The sequence below is a fragment of the Leucopleurus acutus genome (genome assembly GCF_964270905.1).
Source record: "Leucopleurus acutus genome assembly, chromosome: 1".
NCBI classification, from domain to species: domain Eukaryota; kingdom Metazoa; phylum Chordata; class Mammalia; order Artiodactyla; family Delphinidae; genus Leucopleurus; species Leucopleurus acutus.
Window position 1 is genome coordinate 17,862,097 of NC_139142.1, and position 21,271 is coordinate 17,883,367.

At 36.3% G+C, this 21,271-nt stretch overlaps 1 long non-coding RNA gene across 1 annotated transcript in view; it reads right to left on the reverse strand.

Annotated features, from left to right (window-relative positions):
• The window catches only part of LOC309962608, an 878,309-nt gene that overhangs the window by 627,925 nt on the left and 229,113 nt on the right, over positions 1-21,271 (reverse strand). The gene's annotated exons all lie outside the window — the stretch shown is intronic.

Sequence of the window (21,271 nt, forward strand, 5' to 3'; positions counted from 1 at the left end):
GATGAGTGTACAACAGAGAGGTTCCAGGACCAAGCTTTGAAGTCAGAAGGAACCCTGGATTTAACTTTAAGCTTTCTAATTCACAAAGACATTCTGAGCCATGTTTCCTTATCTATAAAACCAAAATCATAGTTTATCAACAGCAGAAAGAATCCTATTAAAAAATGGGCAGAAGATCTGAATAGACATTTTTCCAAGAAGAAATACAGATGACCAACACATATATTAAAAAGGTGCTTATCACCACTAATCATCAGGGAAATGCAAACCAAAACCACAATGAGATATCACCTCACACCTATCAAAATGGTAGACAACATCAAAAAGACAACAAATAACAAGTGTTGGTGAAGATGTGGAGAAAAGGAAACCCTTATGTTCTGTTAGTGAGAATGCAAATTGGTGCAGCCACTGTGGAAAACAGTATGGAGTTTCCTCAAAAAGCTGAAACTAGAATTTCTATATGATCCAGCAATTCTACTCCTGAGTATTTATCTGAAGAAAACACAAATACTAATTAGAAAAGATATATGCATCCTTATGTTCATTGTAGCATTGTTTACAATAGCCAAGGTATGGAAGCAACCTAAGTGCCTATCAGTAAATGAATTGTTAAAGATGTGATACACACACACACACACACACACACACACATACATACAATGGAATATTAGCCATAAAAAGGAAAGAAATCCTGCCATGTGTGACAGCATGGATGAACCTTAAGGGCATTATGCTAAGTGGAATAAATCATACAGAGATAGATGATTCACTGCATATCTGTATGATCTCATTTATATGTGGAATCTTAAAAAAAAAAGTCATAGTATTTGCTTTATTGCTTTGTCATGAGGGTTTGATTATTTTTCCAAAGCCTTTAGCATGTTATAATTATTAAAATAAGAGAAATTTCTCCCATTAATGTGAGAACTTGGTATATAAGCTATATAAAGAGGGGTAAATTATAATTACTAAAATGGAAATACATGCCAAGTGGAACATAATATCTATGAATGACCATCAGAATTCTAACATATCATCATAAGGATAACATTTTGCTCTAGAAACAATTAAAAAATCTTTTGCCAGGCACTATTTTTGTCCCTGGGAATCTGTAGCTCAATAATATGAAGTGCTTTCCCTTGAAGAGGCTATGGTTTAGGAGCAGATGGGCAGACAATTTCAGATTTATGTGCTAATTGTACTGTTAGATCTATTTATAAGGTGTTTCAGCCCATGCAGGAAGTGCTCTAGTCTCAGACTGGGTGAGGGAAACACCACTTTGAAGGCTTCTTGGAGGAGGTAATGCAGAGGTTAGCTTTGAAGGAAGTATAGGAACTAACCAGGGAAGAAGACCCTAGGCAGAAGAAAAATGCTAAATGAAGGCACTGAGGCAGGTAAACCTGATCAAGGAACTATAAGCCTTTTGGTAGCACTAGATTAGTAGTTTTAGAGACACATTCTTTCAACGTTTGATGTTACATGGGACTCCCATGCTTCACCATTTTTTCCAGGACAGAGGAAAAGGTAGAAAGTATTTCAATATAATGATTAAAGTTAACATAAAAGATCATTCGTAATTTTGAAAATATAGCAGCAATCCCATTACAATCAAACAAAGGATACCCACAGTTATTCAATATTTTTATGGACTGTCTAGCAATAAAACAAGAAATTGAAATAATATTTATGGTTAATATCAGGGAAAATACAAAATTATCAGTATTTGTATATGACAAGAATTTCTTCCTGGAAAATCCAGAGAATCAAACTATTGGAACTAAGATATAAATTCAGTTTTATCTATGTAAAAAATAAAGGTACAAAACTTGATAGATGTTTTGTGTAACAAACAGTCAGTTAGTCAACATATGTGGGAAAAAAATTCCATTAATAACAGGAGCAACAACAAAATGCTTGCAAGTCATCATAACAAGAACTCTTCTGAACTGAACCAATCTGAATACATTTGCTGAGAGATGTAAAAGAAGATTTAAAAATGAAGAGAAATACCAAGTCCACAGATGGGAGAATTGAACATGATAAGCCAGTTTTTCTGTTTTTAGATTTTATGCAAATCTAGTAAAATCATATAATGTGACTTTATTTGAACCTGACAATGTAAAGTTGTGATTAGAAAAATAATTACTGGTTACAGAGAAACATTTTTAGGTGTAACAACTAGTATTTATTCAATTACACTGCTTATAATCAGTTTTATACATTTATAATGAAAATATAACATTTAAAGCATTTCAGTGTTGGAAACAAAACCCCCACAGAACTACAAATTAAAATATTCACAAAATAAACAACCATATGAACTTACTATGTAACAAACCAGGAGGCAGATTCAGCAGGAAAGCAGAGCATTGTTCAAAAATAACACTCTAAGTTGCTAACTCCTTTAATTACAAGTTCCATAAACTGTACACAAGTATATGTAAATTGCAGAGAAAATGTAATAAATGAAACCAAAGCAACTAAAACAAGATAGGTGGAAATTTACCCAATTTAAGGATGAGGTGTGGCTTTGTAGGAGCAAAACAAGAGTTCTATAAATTACCTCATATATAAATTTAAGATTGTTTTGCATCAGAAAGAACCATAAATGCATTTAGAAGTTAAATATGGAAAATTTTGTAACAAAAGAAACAAAGAGATAATAGCCTTAATATGTTTGGAGAGATTTTAAAACAAAAGATAAAAGCTTGAGAAAAAGAAAAGAAACAAGGTTTCACAGATTATAAAATACAAATGTCCAAGAGGTACTTTAATACAGAGTTACCCTGACTGATAGAGAAGATACAATAATTAAATTGAGACTTTTGTTTCTTTTGCTAATGAAATAGAGAAGAATAGCTTGTTGCTGTTATTACTTTTGTTTTCGTTTTTTTAAAAATCTTTATTGGAGTATAGTTACTTTACAATGGTGTGATAGTTTATGCTTTATAACAAAGTGAATCAGTTATACATATACATATGTTCCCATATTTCTTCCCTCTCGCATCTCCCTCACTCCCACCCTCCCTATCCCACCCCTCCAGGCGGTCACAAAGCACTAAGTTGATCTCCCTGTGCTATGCAGCTCCTTCCCACTAGCTATCTACCTTACGTTTGGTAGTGTATATATATCCATGACTCTCTCTCACTTTGTCACAGCTTACCCTTCCCCCTCCCCATATCCTCAAGTCCATTCGCTAGTAGGTCTGTGTCTTTATTCCTGTCTTACCCCCCTAGGTTCTTCATGACATTTTTTTTTCTTACATTCCATATATATGTGTTAGTATACGGTATTTGTCTTTCTGTTTCTGACTTACTTCACTCTGTATGACAGACTCTAGGTCTATCCACCTCATTACAAATAGCTCAATTTCATTTCTTTTTATGGCTGAGTAATATTCCGTTGTATATATGTGCCACATCTTCTATATCCAGTCATCTGCTGATGGACACTTAGGTTGTTTCCATCTCGGGGCTATTGTAAATAGAGCTGCAATGAACATTTTGGTACATGACTCTTTGAATTTTGTTTTTCTCAGGGTATATGCCCAGTAGTGGGATTGCTGGGTCATATGGTAGTTCTATTTGTAGTTTTTTAAGGAACCTCCATACTGTTCTCCACAGTGGCTGTATCAATTTACATTCCCATCAACAGTGCAAGAGGGTTCCCGTTTCTCCACACCCTCTCCAACATTTATTGTTTCTAGATATTTTGATGATGGCAATTCTGACTGTTGTGAGGTGATATCTCCTTATAGTTTTGATTTGCATTTATCTAATGATTAATGATGTTCAGCATTCTTTCATGTGTTTGTTGGCAGTCTGTATATATTCTTTGGAGAAATGTCTGTTTAGGTCTTCTGCCCATTTTTGGATTGGGTTGTTTGTTTTCTTGTTATTGAGCTGCATGAGCTGCTTATAAATTTTGGAGATTGATCCTTTGTCAGTTGCTTCATTTGCAAATATTTCCTCCCATTCTGAGGGTTGTCTTTTGGTCTTCTTTATGGTTTCCTTTGCTCTGCAAAAGCTTTGAAGTTTCATTAGGTCCCATTTGTTTATTTTGTTTTTATTTCCATTTCTCTAGGAGGTGGGTCAGAAAGGATCTTGCTGTGATTTATATCATAGAGTGTTCTGCCTATGTTTTCCTCTAAGAGTCTGATAGTTTCTGACCTTACATTTAGGTCTTTAATCCATTTTGAGCTTATTTTTGTGTATGGTGTTAGGGAGTGATCTAATCTCATACTTTTACATGTACCTGTCCAGTTTTCCCAGCACCACTTATTGAAGAGGCTGTCCGATCTCCACTGTACATTCCTGCCTCCTTTATCAAAGATAAGGTGACCAAATGTGCATGAGTTTATCTCTGGGCTTTCTATACTGTTCCATTGATCTATCTTTCTGTTTTTGTGCCAGTACCATACTGTCTTGATTACTGTAGCTTTGTAGTATAATCTGAAGTCAGGGAGCCTGATTCCTCCAGCTCCGTTTTTTGTTCTCAAGATTGCTTTGGCTATTCGGGGTCTTTTGTATTTCCATACAAATTGTGAAAGTTTTCGTTATAGTTCTGTAAAAAATACCAGTAGTAGTTTGATAGGGATTGCATTGAATCTGTAGATTGCTTTGGGTAGTAGAATCATTTGCACAATGTTGTTTCTTCCAATCCAAGAACATGGTATACGTCTCCATCTATTTGTATCATCTTAAATTTCTTTTATCAGTGTCTTATAATTTTCTGTATACAGGTCTTTTGTCTCCTTAGGTAGGTTTATTCATAGATATTTTACTCTTTCTGTTGCACTGGTAAATGGGAGTGTTTTCTTAATTTCACTTTCAGATTTTTCGTCATTAGTGTATAGGAATGCCAGAGAGTTCTGCGCATTAATTTTATATCCTGCTACTTTACCAAATTCATTGATTAGCTCTAGTAGTTTTCTGGTAGCATCTTTAGGATTCTCTATGTATAGTATCATGTCATCTGCAAACAGTGACAGCTTTACTTCTTCTCTTCTGATTTGGATTATTTTTATTTCATTTCCTTCTCTGATTGCTGTGGTTAACACTTCCAAAACTATGTTGAATAAGATTGGTGAGACTGGGCAATCTTGCCTTGTTCCTGATCTTAGTGGAAATGCTTTTAGTTTTTCACCATTGAGGACCATGTTGGCTGTGGGTTTGACATATATGGCCATTATTATGTTGAGGAAAGTTCCCTCTATGCCTACTTTCTGCAGGGTTTTTATCATAAATGGGTGTTGAATTTTGTCGAACGCTTTCTCTACATCTATTGAGATGATCATATGGTTTTTCTCCTTCAATTTGTTAATATGATGTATCACATTGATTGTTTTGCATATATTGAAGAATCCTTGCATTCCTGGAATAAACCCCACTTGATCATGGTGTATGGTCCTTTTAATGTGCTGTTGGATTCTGTTTGCTAGTATTTTGTTGAGGATTTTTACATCTATGTTCATCAGTGACATTGGCCTGTAGTTTTCTTTCTTTGTGACATCCTTGTCTGGTTTTGGTATCAAGGTGATGGTGGCCTCATAGAATGAGTTTGGGAGTGTTCCTCCCTCTGCTATATTTTGGAAGAGTTTGAGAAGGATAGGTGTTAGCTCTTCTCTAAATGTTTGATAGAATTCACCTGTGAAGCCATCTGGTCCTGAGCTTTTGTTTGTGGGAAGATTTTTAATCACAGTTTCAATTTCAGTGCTTGTGATTGATCTGTTCATATTTTCTATTTCTTCCTAATTCAGTCTTGGCAGGCTGTGCATTGTTAAGAATTTGTCCATTTCTTCCAGGTTGTCCATTTTATTGGCATAGAGTTGCTTGTAGTAATCTCTCATGATCTTTTCTATTTCTGCAGTGTCAGTTGTTACTTCTTTTTCATTTCTAATTCATTGATTTGAGTCTTCTCCCTTTTTTTCTTGATGATCTGGCTAATGGTTTATCAATTTTGTTTATCTTCTCAAAGAACCAGTTTTTAGTTTTATTGATCTTTGCTATAGTTTCCTTCATTTCTTTTTCATTTATTTCTGATCTGATTTTTATGATTTCTTTCCTTCTGCTAACTTTGGGGTTTTTTTGTTCTTCTTTCTCTAATTGCTTTAGGTGTAAGGTTAGGTTGTTTATTTGAGGTGTTTTGCGTTTCTTAAGGTAGGATTGTATTGCTATAAACTTCCCTCTTAGAACTGCTTTTGCTGCATCCCATAGATTTTGGGTCATGATGTCTCCATTGTCATTTGTTTCTAGGTATTTTTTTTTATTTCCTCTTTGATTTCTTCAATGATCACTTCGTTATTAAGTAGTGTATTGTTTAGCCTCTGTGTGTTTGTATATTTTATAGACCTTTTCCTGTAATTGATATCTAGTCTCATATCATTGTGGTCAGAAAAGATACTTGATACAATTTCAATTTTCTTAAATTTATCAAGGCTTAACTTGTGACCTGAGATATCATCTATCCTGGAGAATGTTCCATGAGCACTTGAGAAAAATGTGTATTCTGTTGTTTTTGGATGGAATGTCCTATAAATATCAATTAAGTCCATCTTGTTTAATGTATTATTTAAAGCTTGTGTTTCCTTATTTATTTTCATTTTGGATGATCTGTCCATTGGTGAAAGTGGGGTGTTAAAATCCCCTACTATGAATGTGTTACTGTTGATTTCCCCTTTTATGGCTGTTAGTATTTGCCTTATGTATTGAGTTGCTCCTATGTTGGGTGCATAAATATTTACAATTCTTATATCTTCTTGGATCGATCCCTTGATCATTATGTAGTGTCCTTCTTTATCTCTTGTAATAGTCTCTATTTTAAAGTCTATTTTGTCTGATATGAGAATTGCTACTCCAGCTTTCTTTTGGTTTCCATTTGCATGGAATATCTTTTTCCATCCCCTTACTTTCAGTCTGTTGTGTCTCTACGTCTGAAGTGGTTCTCTTGTAGACAACAAATATATGGGTCTTGTTTTTGTATCCATTCACCAATCTGTGTCTTTTGGTGGGAGCATTTAGTCCATTTACATTTAAGGTAATTATCAATATGTATGTTCCTATTCCCATTTTCTTAATTGTTTTGGGTTCATTATTGTAGGTCTTTTTCTTCTCTTGAATTTCTTGCCTAGAGAAGTTCCTTTAGCATTTGTTGTAAAGCTGGTTTGGTGGTGCTGAACTCTCTCAACTTTTGCTTGTCTGTAAAGGTTTTAATTTCTCCATCAAATGTGAATGAGATCCTTGCTGGCTAGAGTAATCTCGGTTGTAGGTTTTTCTCCTTCAATACTTTAAATATGTCCTGCCACTCCCTTCTGGCTTGCAGAGTTTCTGCTGAAAGATCAGCTATTAACCTTATGGGGATTCTCTTGTGTGTTATTTGTTGTTTTTCCCTTGCTGCTTTTAATATGCTTTCTTTGTATTTAATTTTTGACAGTTTGATTAATATGTGTCTTGGTGTATTTCTCCTTGGATTTATCCTGTATGGGACTCTCTGTGCTTCCTGGACTTGATTAACTATTTCCTTTTACATATTAGGGAAGTTTTCAACTATAATCTCTTCAAATATTTTCTCAGTCCCTTTCTTTTTCTCTTCTTCTGGAACCCCTATAATTCGAATGTTGGTGTGTTTAATGTTGTCCCAGCGGTCTCTGAGACTGTCCAGATTTCTTTTCATTCTTTTTTCTTTATTCTGCCCTGCAGTAGTTATTTCCACTATTTTATCTTCCAGGTCACTCAACCGTTCTTCTGCCTCAGTTATTCTGCTATAGATCCCAACTAGAGTATTTTTAATTTCATTTATTGTGTTGTTCATCGTTATTGTTTCATCGTTAGTTCTTCTAGTTCCTTGTTAAATGTTTCTTCCATTTTGTCCATTCTATTTCCAAGATTTTGCATCATGTTTACTATCATTATTCTGAATTCTTTTTCAGGTAGACTGCCTATTTCCTCTTCATTTGTTAGGTCTGGTGCGTTTTTATCTTGCTCCTTCATCTGCTGTGTGTTTCTCTGTCTTATCATTTTGCTTATCTTACTGTGTTTGGGGTCTCATTTTTTCAGGCTGCAGGCTCATAGTTCCTGTCGTTTTTGGTGTCTGTCCCCAGTGGCTAAGATTGGTTCAGTGGGTTGTGTAGGCATTCTGGTGGATGAGGCTGGCTCTTGTCTTTCCGGTGGGCAGGTCCACGTCTGGTGGTGTGTTTTGGGGTGTCTGTGTACTTATTATGATTTTAGGCAGCCTCTCTGCTAATGGGTGGGTTGTGTCTTGCTAGTCGTTTGGCATAGGATGTCTAGCACTGTAGCTTGCTGGTCGTTGAGTGAAGCTGGGTGCTGGTGTTGAGATGGAGATCTCTGGGAGATTTTTGCCATTTGATATTATGTGGAGCTGGGAGGTCTCTTGTGGACCAGTGTCCTGAAGTTGGCTCTCCCACCTCAGAGCCACAGCACTGACTCTTGGCTGCAGCACCAAGAGCCTTTCATCCACACGGCTCAGAATTAAAGGGAGAAAAAGTAGAAAGAAAGAATTAGTAGAAGTAGAAAGAAAGAAAGAAGGGATGGAGTGAGGGAGGAAGGAAGGAAGGAAGGAGGGAAGGAAAGAAGAAAAGAAAGAAAGAAATAAGATAAAGTAAGGTAAAATATAATAAAGTATTAAAATAAAAAAAATAATTATTAAGAAAAAAAAGAAAAAACGGACAGATAGAACCCTAGGACAAATGGTGGAAGCAAAGCTATACAGCATAAATCTTGCTCTCATAGTCCACCTCCTCAATTTGGTATGATTCGTTGTCTATTCATGTATTCCACAGACGTCAAGTTGATTATGTTGTGGCTCTTTAATCTGCTGCTTCTGAGGCTGCTGGGAGAGAGTTCCCTTTCTCTTCTTTGTTCTCACAGCTCCCAGGGGCTCAGCTTTAGATTTGGCCCCGCCTCTGCGTGTAGGTCACCGGAGGGCGTCTTTTCTTCGCTCAGACAGGACGGGGTTAAAAGAGCCGCTGATTCGGGGGCTCTGGCTCACTTAAGCCAGGGGGAGGGAGGAGCACAGAGTGCAGGGCGAGCCTGCGTAGGCAGAGGGCGGCGTGACATTGCACCAGCCTGAGGCGCGCCATGCATTCTCCCGGGGAAGTTGTCCCTGGATCCCAGGACCCTGGAAGTGGCGGGCTGCACAGGCTCCCCGGAAGGGGGTTTTGGAGAGTGACCTGTGCTCGCACACAGGCTTCTTGGTGGTGGCAGCAGCAGCCTTAGCGTCTCATGCCTGTCTCTGTGGTCCTCGCTTTTAGCCGCGGCTCGCACCCGTCTCTGGAGCTCCTTAAAGCAGGGCTCTTAATCCCCTCTCCTCGCGCACCAGGAAACAAAGAGGGAAGAAAATGTCTCTTGCCTCTTCGGCAGGTCAAGACATTTCCCTGGACTCCCTCCCGGCTAGCTGTGGTGCACTAACCCCCTGAAAGCTGTGTTCACACCGCCAACCCCAGTCCTCTCCCTGAGATCCGACCGAAGCCCGAGCCTCAGTTCCCAGCCCCGCCCACCCCGGCGGGTGAGCAGACAAGCCTCTCGGACTGGTGAGTTCTGGTCAGCACCGATCCTGTGTGCGGGAATCTCTCCACTTTGCCCTCCGCACCCCTGTTGCTGTGCTCTCCCCTTGTGGCTTCGAAGCTTCCCCCCTCCGCCACCCCTAGTCTCCACCCGCGAAGGGGCTTCTTAGTGTGTGGAAACCTTTCCTCCTTCACGGCTCCCTCCCACTGGTGCAGGTCCCGTCCCTATCGTTTTGTCTCTGTTTATTCTTTTTTCTTTTGCCCTACCCAGGTACGTGGGGGGTTTCTTGCCTTTTGGGAGGTCTGAGGTCTTCTGCCAGCGTTCAGTAGGTGTTCTGTAGGAGTTGTTCCACGTGTAGCTGTATTTCTGGTGTATCTGTGGGAAGGAAGGTGATCTCCGCATCTTACTCTTCCACTGTATTCCTGGAAACCCTGTTGCTGTTATTTCTAAAGAAAATATGCATTATAAGTGTGATGATTAATGCACTTATACAATTTAGTGGAAGGACAAGTGTAGGAAGCGTAAAGTTTCAGAAAATGATTTCTTAATATGTATCAAGAGATGTAAAAGTTTCAAAGCTTAAGACCAAGTGATATTCTTTCTAGCCATGGCACATTTAGTTGTCCTGTCTGCTCAGGCTTCTGTTAGCTCTGATAGTTTTTTAGACTAGCCCTGCTTTTTAATGACCTGGATAGTTTTGAGAAGGACTGGTCAGTTATTTTGTAGAAAGAAGCTCCACTGGATTTGTGTGATGGTTATAATGGGTTTACGGGTTTGGGGAGGAAGACCACTGAGGTGAAGTGTCATTTTCACCTGATCATATCAAGTCTGGATACTGTGACTCATCTATTGATATCGCCCTTGATCTCCTGGCTGCGGTGCTGTTTGTCAGGTTCCTCCACTTTCTATATATTTTACTCCTTTAATTTGCTGTACTCTAGAAGGAAGTCACTCTGTGCAGCCCACATTCATGGAATGGGGAACATTTTTTTTTTTGAAGAAATATTTAGTCACCATAATTCTAGAAATATATAACTGGTTAATTCTGGTATTTCCATAAGGGGAGTCATTATATAAGCATTACAAATACCATTTAAAGAAAATCATGTTTATATATTGCCTAATGTCCTCATTGGTTACCCATTTATAGACTTGGGTTAAATGAAGGATCTTGCCTGTTTAAAATATTTTGGAGGGTCTCTGCAATATTAGCATACTGTCAAGTTTGGGGTCACCCTCTTGCTATCAAAACATGTAATTAAACTTTTACTTTGAGAAAATTGTCAATCCACAGGCTGTTGTAAGAAAGAATACAGAGAGATCTCAAGTACCTTTTATCCAATTTCCCCCAATGGTACCATCTTGTAAGACTATAGTGTAAGATCACAGCCAGCATGGCTGCTTTGATAAAATCCTCTGATCTTACACAGATTTTATCTGTTTTACTTGTAGTCATTTGTGTGTATTTAGTTCTATGCAATTTTAACACCTGTAGAGGTTCATGAATCTACCACCATCACCAAGTACAGAAATGTTCTGTCATTCCAAGGATCCCCCATGTTAACCTTTTATTACCACATCCTCCCTCATTCTGACCCCCATGCCCCATCTCTAACTCCTGGAAACCACTTATCTGTTCATTTCTATGATTTGTCATTTCAAGGATGTTACATAAATAGATTCATATCATATGTGACCTTTTGAGATTGGCTTCCCCCAAATTAGCATATAATTCCCTTGAGATTCATCCACGTTGTTGCGTATATCAATATTCCCTTCCTTTTTATTGCTGGGTAGAATTTCATGGTATGGATGCACAACTGCTTGTTTAAATATTCACCCATTGAAAGATAGCTAGATTTGTCTCTGTTTGCTGTTTTGGACCCTTATGAATAAGCTACTATAAACATTTCATACAGGTTTTGGTGTGAACATAATTCTTTATCTCAATGGGACAAATGCCTAAGATGGTTTAGTTTTCAAGGATTTGCCAAATTGTTTTCCTCTAACTGAGCCTGTCCTCTTCACATATCCTTTTAGGAAAGACATAGAAAAACAATGGCATAGCTAAAATGCTTCCTACAAATTGCCAGAATAGATATAGATATAAAAATTTTAATATAAATTTTATTGAAGTGTAGTATACAACTTGAAATGTGCATGATCATTGAGTGTAGTTTAATGATTTTTCACAAGGTGAACACATACATGTTACCAGCACCCAGAGCAGGGAACAGAACTTTACTTGGATCTTGGAAGATGCTCATGTCTCTGGTCTACTTTCAAAATTTACGTGCATGGTTTCAAATTGTATGTATTTTTACATCTGTCTTCTCTTGTTGAATGCTGTCTTTCTGAGATTAATCCATGATTTGACATATTGTTGCATATGACAGAGTTCATTCATTCTCATTTCTGTGTAATAGTCCATTGTAGGAATCTACCAAAATTTAGTTACCTATTTTACTGCTAATTATATTTCACTTGATCCCAGTTTTTAGCTCTGATGAATAGTACTTGTATGTGTCATTCTTGTATGTGTCTCTCGATGAACATATAGAAGCATTTCTTCTGAGTGTAAACCGTGAGAAAAATAGCTAGTTTGGATGATACATATATACTCAGTTTTAGTAGATTTAAAAAGGAAAAAAAAAAAAAAAGGCCAAGGGCATTATTGGGTGTTTGTCAGATGTGGAGGGTTTTTCTTTTGAGGGGTCTCCTAAACCATTTACCAGAGGGTTTTCTGAAGTGGCTCTGCTAATTCATGTTCCCATCCGTAATGTGAGATCTCCATATCCAAATATGTGTTTTAAATCTCTTTATTCTGTCACATGAGAAAAACTGCGATTAAAAATGCTAAAAGTTTTTTTTTCATATCATATAGCTAATAAGAGAAGAATCCTTGGTTTGACCCCATGTTTCCCTAACTCCAGTGATATTCTTTTTCTATTAGACCACAGTGTCAATTCCTTGACTTCAATAAATATGCTTCAATTTAACCCTCACTTTTCACATCAATGAATGCCTCATATATTTTACTCCTTTGATGCCCTTCTACTCAAGTTTCAACACAGGTAAACCATGTCTCCCTCCCTCCCTAATTCTGCCAGATCACATCCATCTCCTCCTATTTTTAATCAATTGTATTAAGTTGCCACCACATTACTTCAGTGAATGCCCTTATTTTAATATTTAACTTCTAACTATCCTTAGTTTAGTATCTTGTCATTTAGAGTGCAGGCTCTTTGAGAGTCAATATTCTATATCCTCTATATCTCTCCCTTTTATCAATGCAGTTAATAATCAATTAAAACTGTTAAATTAATTGACATCTAGCCACCTCACACTTAAAATGGTCGTCTAAATTTTAAATGAGATAGCAGACCAATGGAAAGCAAAATCTTGAAACATAGAATGTTTTGAAGGAAGTTGCACATATATAGTCTGAAATGGCAGACACATTGAATTCCAAAATAATGAGTGGAGCTACATTTTATTGTGCAGTAGTATTTATAATTTACTGAGTTCAATAAATCTGGACTAAATAAAACACTCAGTCACAAGTTAAGTGAAATATGTTACTTGAGGGAAATTTAAATTAAGAGTAATAAGTTATATGCTAAGAGTTGGTTTTAGATGAGATTTGAAAAATAGATGGGGAATTAATGAGATGGAAACTATCTGACAATAATTATTCTCAATCAATCATAACGTTTATAAGGGAAAGATTTTTACTTCTGGGAGGGAGAAGATTTTGTTTAATTTATATCTGTTTGGAGGGTACCTATTACATATGTCTGAGTGTTTTAGATGATTTAATATGAATCAACAGATGGAAGAAGTTTCTAAAACCATAAGAAACACAAAGAAAACCATGGACAGTAATTTGTTCCAAAATTTCTGACACCATTTATATAAAATGACCTTGGTTTGAGATCTTTAGAACTTCCTATTAAACGTGTAGGATGAGACCATTGTACACTAAATAGACTCTACAATAATTAAAACTTTTCATCACCAAAACAATTCACATTCTTAATATTATCATAAGGTTTTCTGTTATATAAAGACAATTTGTATCCAGTTCACTGTGCAGTGGAAGAACTGAATTTGTACCGAGTCAGTGGTGAAATCCAGCCTAGAACAGTGGCTCCTGGCATTGGTCATAGGTAGTGAATTTGCTCCTGCATTATAGTCAATGAAAGACAAACCCCAGGAACAGAGTTTCAGTATTTGACCTGAGGTCCTCTTACTCAGGGGTCCCCAACACCCCCCCACCAGCCCCGGGCCAGGCTGCACAGCAGGAGGTGAGCAGCGGGCAAGAAAGCAAAGCTTCATCTGCCGCTCCCCGTTGCTCCCCATCAGTCACATTACTGCCTAAACCATCCCTCCCCGACTCTGCTGTCCCTGGAAGAATTCTCTTCCATGAAACAGGTCCCTGGTGCCACTGCTCTTACTTGAACGTTTATACTTCTCTAGTGCTCAAGTAATAATGAGGCTACTGGAACTATATCTATGAAAGTCAAAAGGCAAGTGACCAAAGAAAACATGCCAATGTTGCACAATGAACATGAAAATATGCTGAACTTCTTAGTAATCAACAATTCAACTTATAATAATAAAATACCAACTCTACCTATTATACTGCAAAATTAAAAAATTTATAAAATCTAATATTGATAAGCATGTGGAGAAAGGATCACTCCCATACGTAGTCTCTGGAAGTTTTATGGCTACCACACTTTTAGACGGTAATATAATCAAAATTTTAAATATATCTATCCTTTAATTTAGAAATTTGTTTCTAGAAATATATAACAATACTTACTGAAATGTTTAAGGACATATGTATATGTGTTGCGTGCATACTATATATAATAATAATTTTATCTATATATGTAAATGATTTAAAATAGTAAGTAATTGATGGAAATATAACATGGAGGACTGGTTAAGTTACACCTGAATATTATATAGCCATTAAAAATAACAACCACAGAAGTTTTTATACTGACTTAGAAGAGTGAATTCAGATTGCTAATCATAAAAAGTAAATTGCACAAAATAATATGACCTAATTTCCTATTTTGGAAAGTAAAACTGCATAGAGTATAGTTTATATATATAAAGTATATATCTCACAAGATTAAAAATCTGGGAAGGAGTTGTGAAAGTCTGCTTGGATGAAATAAAACAAAACAGTCCTGCCATTAATCAAGTTGAGTTACCAGGAAACGTTGTTTCTCCCAAGGTCATGCAGTGGCTGGAAAATACCCCAGAAATCCCCGCTCTTCTAGTGACTGCTGTTCTTTTCAGCAATGCCCCCAGTCCTGCTTTAATATATCCCTCTCTAGGAAGACATCCAATAGCCAACCATCCCACCTCTCCATGGCTTCCAGTCCCTAGTACATCCCACTTCTCCTAACCCCACCTGAGAAGCAACAACCAGTCCAGAGCTTATCCCAGCTTCCATTAGGTCCCCCTCAAAGACCTTCAGTGGGTGCCAAACCATACACTAGATACGTCCCTCTTCTCCTTGTCAGGAGCATCCTGTTGTTCCTCTGGGGTGTCTGCTTTTGATTCCTTGAGTCAAGAAAATCGATTTTTGTAAGAATATAGATTTGCTCCCAGTGGTCTTTGGCAATTTAACTAGGTTTTAAAAATAACATGAACATATATGTATATTTAGAGATGTATGCATGTGCCTGTCTTTCTCCCTACTTATCTATCATCTCACTAGATAAAACAAAAAGTTCTGGAAGGTACTTATCACATTTAAGCAGGTATGTGAACAGAGGAGTGTTGAAGAGAACTTTCACTGATAACTTATAGGGTTTACAATGGATACACATTGGTGTTTTCTTGTTTTTTTAAGAGGGGAAATTAATGAATAAAAAAATAATTCACCTGAGTCAGTTCTCTGTCTCTGTACAAACACACCCATACACACACCCACATCTGCACACATTCACACACTGCTTCTTAGAAAAATGAACATCTTGAATTTAGACCATAGAAACTACAGATTATTATAAGCAGCTATTCCTTTGTTTACTAAAATCAAAATCTATACTTTAATTTTAATCTGAAAGGTATTTTTCTCAAATAAAAACTATTAAAATAAGCAATAAAATACGTACATATAATATATAATTATATACATATAATTGTATTGCTCTTATATGTATATATTGCTTATATATTATATAATAAACTTTTATTGCTTAATAAATATCTATACCTATAGCTATATCTATATATAACAATCGTGTTTAAAATAAACTGGGACTGAGAATCAGAGTAAAGGTTTACTTGCTCAGGACTTAGTTAAATCAATCTCAAGGTGTGGTTCTCTGGTATGTACCTGGCAACAAGGAGCATGTGGATGAGAAAGAAAAACCAAGTAGTGGAGCGGTAATGGGCCATAGTTCGTCTTAATTACCTGCCATTGCTGTTCTTGCTTCTCTAAAAGGGAACACAGATGGAAAAGTAATTAATGCATAAACTAATTTGTCATCTCATTTGCCAATTGAACATGATAAGTAAAACAGATTGCAGGAAATATTCAGCAGGTTGAAGTAAGGTGAGACCAGTTGGGTGAGATGAAGAGATACTTATGGTTGCATTGGCAATAAACCTTAAAACTAATTATGCATTTCCTTGCATATTATTTTAGCAAGGAGGCAACAGAAAAAAAGGACAATTCTTCATTTTTTTGGTTTTTGTTTTTGCTGTTTTGTTTTGGATACAAATATGACCAAGAACATTGTATACTAAGTCAGCACGTGTTTTGGCAACAAATCAGATTCAGTGCCAATAATTATCATGCATAAATCCAAATCTGAAAAAATCCATCCAATCTACCATTATTAAACCAGCCTCTGTTTTTTACAGAATGGCAAATAAATTTTCAACATTAGTAGTCAAAGTAAAAGTGTAATTTTTGGAATTGTGACTGTCTTTGGAATCATTTAGTCTGAATTCATTTTGTTCAGAAAAAATATTTATACTAGTCTATAAAATATTCATGTTAAAATATTGTATGACTGTCGGGTACAAGGTGGTGTGCTAATGCTGTGAGTGGGTTTTCCATATACTTCACTAAAAAGTTGCAGAAAATGAAAGGAATTAAAGTCAAAATGTGTGGTAAATATCTGCCCTTGAATCACCTTCCTTTTAATGTTGATTGCAATGAGTTGAGCTACTGGGCTCTTCTTCATATTTAAGTGAGAAAAGTTTGGAAGCATGTGGGAAGAAAAATCAAGGAAATGGGCAACTGAGAGATGCCACTTCCCATGAGGGAAAGTAAATAAGAGTATTAGGTACAGAAAGGATTTTAAATATTTTGCAGTCCATCCTGTACCTCACTTCTCATTTTAGGCATTCCTAGCAACATGAAACCAGTTACCTGGATATTTCATAGTGAAGTTGGGGCTACATGTTAACTTATGATTATGGATGTGAAAGTTTTTTTTTTTTTAATTTCAAAAGGTCATACAGATATGAGATATAATTCTCACATATCTGAATTTTGAACATAACCTTATATTGTTGTTATCTATTATTATTATTATTATTATTATTATTATTATTATTATTATTATTATTTGCGGTACACGGACCTCTCACTGTTGCGGTCTCTCCCGTTGCGGAGCACAGGCTCCCGACACACAGGCTCAGCGGCCATGGCTCACGGGCCCATCCACTCCGCGGCATGTGGGATCTTCCTGGACCGGGGCACGAACCCGCGTCCCCTGAATCAGCAGGCGGACTCTCAACCACTGCGCCACCAGGGAAGCCCGTTATCTATTATTTTAACAATCAAAGTAATGGTGAACAAGATTGATCTTCAGTTTTCTTCTAGGGAACTATTATGCAAGGAGTCCATTATGCTGTCTGGGAGAACTCAGTTTGATGGTTTCCAACTGCATTACTCAGAGACTAGAGACCAGCTTTCTTCTGAAATGCAGAGGAAATGCAGAGGAAATCATTGATTGAAGCTCCAGAATTCTCAACTTCACTTAAAACAGAGCAGTCCTGCAGCCATCTTTTTTCATAGTGGACTCTTCTTATCCTTGAACAAAAGATTTTACAGTTTAAAAAGTTCTTACAAGTGTATTTATGGAACATATATTTTGTATAGTTTAGAGTCTTTTTTCTGATTATAGTACAGGCTAATTATAGAAGGAAATTGGGCTATAATTTTGTTTTCTATGCACAGTAAAATCCTCCATAACCCCAAAACTAAAAATAATCACTAGTGAAATTTGGTCTCTAGTCTTCCAGAGCTTTTCATGTGGATATGTACTTATATGAAAGGGACTTCACTCTGTATAATTTACAGTATAGGGTGCATATCTTGCCATATCCACGTAATCTATTTCATCCATTTTTCTATTTATATAGTATATAATTTTCTAAATTTTCTTTCTTTGCAGCTATTTCATATGCATTTAATACCATAGAGCACATATAATTTGCACACTACCATCCTCCCTTTCATATACTAATTAATCAATAAAAGCTATGTTGTTGAGAGAATTAAAAGACAAGAAAGAAGTCCTCATGAACTATCTAATTTGGTTAAAGAGAAATATGTATGAATACAAATTAATGAAATTATAGCTATTGACCAGTTTATTTTGATGAATAATAGAAATCTCTATGCATAAGACATTTTATGTTTTCAGTGATTTCACATTGTATGATCTGCTTCAATCTGCAAAATTACCCTGTGTGGTTTGCAGAATAAATGTCGCCCATTTTACAAATGAGGAAACTGAATGCATGGAAAAGGTGGAAGTGGAACCTTACCTCAGATGTTTAAACTCCTTCTTTGAATATCTAACATTATACCAGTGTAATCACTGAAATATACCCAGTAGAAAAATTATTGACTGATATTTTGTTTTGGGATTGAGGACTGACAATAAACACCCAGAGATTATAAATTTTACAGTTCCACATGTGATCAAAGTCAACTCCTTCTTTTTCCAAAATTATTTCATAAAGCAGAAACAGTATACAGCATATTTAGAGTATGCAGTTCAAAAGGCTACCTCACTTAACTCTAGCAATCATAACACAACTCGTTAACATTTGTTATGCTCTTAGAAATGGGCCAATGAATATGCTAAACACTCATATGCACTCTATGTTTTAATCTTTACCACCACCGTATCAAAGAGTCAGTGTTACCTTCTCTGCTTTACAGATGAGAAAACTGAAGCTCTGAAAGATTATATTGTCCCGGTCCCTCAATGAATAAAGAAGTGCCCAATTCTGGACTCATAGAATTAACCACTATTCTATGCGGCTTCTCAGTAGCAAAGCACTGCAAATTATTAACACATTTAATTCTATAAAAGAGTCCTCCATCCAGATCCTAAGGAAAATCTTAGAATGAGGGTCTTGTCTAATATTTTGCTATTTTCACTGGAGCAAAAAGGAGATAAAGAAACAAACAAGACTCAATGATAACGAAAACAAATGAATATTCCATCAATTCAGTCACAAAAGTTTATTTAGTATTTACTTTGTGCTAAGCACGTTAGTAATGCAAATATTGCTCTAGTGAAAATTTAGTCCTCAAGGAGCTAAGGTCTTATACATGGTATTGAAGTTCTAACAGGTCAATGACCACCTCTGTTCTCTTCATGTGAGAATATCCCATTTTACCACACTTGCAAGCGAGGGGGCTGGTGTCTCTGTTTTAGGGCTGTGTGGAGATTTTTCTGTTTGTCATGTCTGTGCTGTTTCAGAGAACAGGTATTGTACATGGACTGGAATAATTATATTATTTCTATTATTTTGTAGTGAAAAGCTCCTCTTGAAGCCAGTCTTTTCAACTTTATTTCTTTAAACCCCATTCTATTTCCCTCATTTTCTTTTACATTCTTCTCTGCATTTTGCTTTTAGAAAGTTGACCCAGAGACGGGCAAGTTTAGCCTTACATGAAACTTCTCATTTAATAGAGGTCAGAGAAAAACTAGATATTTTTCTCTCATTTTTCATGAGTGGACTGCAGGACTTTCTGGGGAATATTTCTTGAAATGCCAAACCAGATGTAAAATGTCTTGTACCCAGTGCTAAAACCTTTTCTCCTAAAACTTTTTAAAATTTAATAGCAGAAATATATCATATTAGTGCCCAGACTGCTACATTAAAGTAACATTACTGTTCTTGAGTTACACCCTCCATGATCCAGTAAATTCTAAGAAGTTTCCATTCTTAGTTTGAGCATCAACATGCAGTATTTACAATTTACAAAGGTGAACACTCCTCACAGGAAATAATTTATATTCACCAATAGGCACTGACAGGTTGGGCCCAACACGGTTATATATCATATATTTCAACAATTGTCAGAAATATTTATTGAGAACCCATTGTGTGTAGATTGGTGAACTTCATGTTCTGTGGGAGCACACAAAATAAAATAGATGGAGGGGACCTTTACCCTCAACCAACTCAAAGAGTTTTTAGAAAGGATCCGTAAATCAAGTTAAAGATTATATTAGATGACTTCTACATTTTCTTCAACTCTAAACTTCTATTAATCTTTTATATTGTCTTCCTTTTATATTTTTAAATTTAATTCCACTTGACCAAAAAAAAAAAGACTTGAGGTGGCTTATCATAAGGACTCATTTATTTAGCCTAGGAGACTTAAAAATAAATGAGTAATTATAATAGGAAGCTGAACAAGTTGGTTACTTAAGTTGAGCATTAAATTACACTTCCTTTTACTTATGGGAGTGATACCTGAAAGGCTTAATATTCTACACTGGGACAGAAAGAAGGAAAAGAAAGAAAACAGCTTTCTGAGACTTTCCCATCAAAGACTAACTTGATTGTTGCTTTGAGAAAGGGAGCTCAGAGATTCATGGGATCTTGTGCATTTTGATTCTGACTTAAATCAGGGAAAAAAAAAATATTTTCTAGAGGTGAAAAAGAATCCTTGTAAACTTCCTAATAGAGGAGGAAAACATAGAAACATGGTGGTTTACATCCATTTGTGACTCCAGAACTTCCTCAGTTGTGGAACAAATGATTGGAAGGTGGGAGTCAGGCAAAACTGTCTTAAAGTTGTATTTGCCTGGAAAGCACACTGTTTTACCTCAGTTATTTGTTATAGATCAATATGTTGATCAAGATTTATAAAGATATGTTTTTCAGTCTTTGCAAGATGTTGGTAAAGCAAACATTTTCCATATCAAGAGCTATCATTAAGATTGTTTTTGGGGGGCCAGCTTTGTAAGGGACCCATTGTGGCACCATTACCATTTCAATCATTTCTTCACCTGTCAGATAAAGAGAAGTATTTCAGTTCTTCAGAGTAGACACTTTCTTAGCATAGAATTCTATGAACCATCTATAAATGGGCATTAATTTTAGATGGGCAACTACTGGGCATATACCTTGAGAAAACCATAATTCAAAGAGTCATGTACCACAATGTTCATTGCAGCTCTATTTACAATAGCCAGGACATGGAAGCAACCTAAGTGTCCATCAACAGAAGAATGGATAAAGAAGTTGTGACACATATATACAATGCAATATTACTCAGCCATAAAAAGAAATGGAAATGAGTTGTTTGTAGTGAGGTGGACAGACCTAGAGTCTGTCATACAGAGTGAAGTGAGTCAGAAAGAGAAAAACAAATACCGTATGCTAACACATATATATGGAATCTAAAAAATAAAAAAATAAAAAAAAATGGTTCTGAAGAACGTAGGGGCAG